Below are 2,817 nucleotides of genomic sequence, written 5' to 3' on the forward strand. Positions count from 1 at the left end.
ATTGGTCCATGGTCTTTGGCACTTACTTTTGGCCGTGATCATAGCTCATATGACACAGGAAATAGAGTAACTGTGGCCAAGTGTACTTTGTACTAAGGGGCTGTCACTTGGTAGGGAACACCTTTGGGCTCCCAGGCTTATCACCTATGGGAGGGGGGCTGTTACGTGCACAACCGGGTGGTCTCGACAAACTCAGCACAATTCCCTAAGTGAGAGTCCCGTGTGGACACGCTTAGGCTATTTCCTGAGGTTTGGTTGTTGGTACGTACCACATTGCATCTGAGTGTTGAGTCAGGTGCATGCATCATTCTGTGCAGTCTTGATTGGGTCCATGGATGGATGATGAGTAATTGTTGGATGTGAATGATGAATATTTGTTGGATATGAGTGTTGAATAATGATTGTTGTGTATGCTTATCATGTTTGCCTATGTTCCTTGCTAATTGTGGTTATTTGGAATTGGTATTGGTTCTTTTATAATAAACTCACCCTTGCAATTTTGTATCGTGTGATTGATACCTGTGATGATCACGAACCTTGTTTGTGGGAGCAGAATGACAGTGGCAGGGTGTAGGAAGTAAGATTCTAGTGAGGAGCCGCCGAGCCGACGTGATGACGTTGGCGTTATTTTGGGAGAGAGTTGTGTTTTGTAATCAACTCCTCCGTAGTTGGTTTTTAAGTTTTATTTTGTTGAGTTAAATATGTAAAACTAGAATTTTATATATATATATATATATATATATATATATATATATATATGAACATATTTAATTTTTGTTATGTGTATGACATGTATCGAATTATTGTTTCTATGTAATTATGCATATTCACTTAAGTAATGGTGTGTTGTTGGATGAATTTATGTTGTGACAAAATCACTTCTATTTTCATAATAAAAAATTAAGGGAGTTCTTTTTATAAAAATTGAAATTATCGAATATTAGAGTGTGGGTACCGTAGCGACGAGGCGGATCGTTACAGATACACTAGGCAGTTGGCACCCAACCAGTGTATGAATATCATTTTTCAATTCATTCTCTTGATGGATTGTAGTAAAATAGCCAATGAGCAACAAAGCCAAACCTGTCAAATGAAACACCATACCTTACATAAGCCCAGAATATCAGTTGATAAGTACTACTTTATCCTTGATTGATAGTAGTGCATATCAAAGTAAACAAATTGTATTTTGCTTTGCCATGACAACCAGGAAAGTTTATGCAACAACAACCCACCAATTGATGAGGAAACTAGTCAACAGCAACAGCAGGAATAACTTTTGACAACAAAAAAATAGATTTTGAAACTGACCTTCAATGTTAAAGATTCCCTTAAAAGGTGTTCACCCAAAGGAAAGTTTTTCACTACTTCTTCCTGTGTTCATATATAAGCATTGAACCGTAGTGGCAATGGCACACATTAGTGTATCTTATGTTATCAACACCGTCAAGTTCCGTAGCAAAGTGGGCATTTATTATGATTATTATTATGCTATGATTTGATTGGTTTCAGTCACCCTCCAACCTTTACTCACTTTTCATGTACCCCACAACCAGCATCAAGTATAGAAGATGCTAAATGAAGACATAATTGAATGAGACACATTCCAAAAAGTGACAAAATTACATTATACATGCATATTGAATGAGACACTTTTTTCTCCTTATACATGCATATTTAATTTGTAATTTATATATTTATGTTAATTTTTTATTGTAATTGAATGCAATTTTGTTATGACAGAATTTGTTTGCTACCTAATCGAAATAACAAGTTTTTTTTGTGGAATTGGTTGTAATTTTGCATTGCTAATGCCTCGCGGCTACTGATACATTATCTCAAACTTGGCATTTAAGATATCCTCTCAATGGTAATTGGGTGTCCTTGTATTTCTTCTTGGCCTACTATAGTTATTGTTACCTTCTTTTATAGGGCCTGTGGTGTTGTCCTGCTTCTCTAATTTGTTGTTTCTATAAATGTAACCTAAATAATAATTTGTTGACTGAGTATGTTGGTAGCTAGAATATTCTCCATTACATGACTTAAAGACTTATGTTGGAATCAGGTTCGTCAATTTCCTTGGGTTTTGGTTGGTGTTGTTTTTGTTTTTATTGTTAAAAATAAAATTATTCAAGAAACTACTTTTCATTCTTCAATTTTTATACCTTAGTTATTATACACACACTACATTTGATTTCAATTTCTTTTTTAAAAAAAGTACAACCAATGCCACTAATTTTGAGAAAACATTTATAATTTTGTTGACAAGCCTAGTTAAACAAGTGATCAATAATTCCGAGTTTTAAAATTATTTTCATAAACTTGAGTTGACCACTAATTCAAATGCTAACATATGTTAGGGTGATGTCAATTGTTGAAACGTCAGCACCTTTTTTAATTCCGTTGGTTCCCATTTTATCTTGGTTTTGAAAATAACTACAATCCAACTTCAATTACTGACAGTGACTTTGAATATGTTACAAATTTCCTTTGTTGCAGGCCAAGTTCGCACAAAAAGTTACGAAGTTAATTATTGTTTCACAAGCATCGGAGTTTTGGAGTTGTGTTTTGGTTTGCCACCGCTGTGATCCCACCCGTACTTGTTCTTGTTGATCGTAGTTGTGTGGTATGTATTCGTTTGACTCAGCAATGATAATTTCATGGTTATTTATATATAAATTTTGTGTTACATAACCAATTAAGTGCATTTTGAGTGAACCTAGTTTCCCATTTGAGATTTTATACAACGATTAATACAGATAGTTTGGATTAATCGTTGTATGGAATCTTGAATTGTCCGTTTGGACAGTTTGAGAG

This window comes from Glycine max, chromosome 3 (assembly GCF_000004515.6).
Source record: "Glycine max cultivar Williams 82 chromosome 3, Glycine_max_v4.0, whole genome shotgun sequence".
Classification (NCBI taxonomy): domain Eukaryota; kingdom Viridiplantae; phylum Streptophyta; class Magnoliopsida; order Fabales; family Fabaceae; genus Glycine; species Glycine max.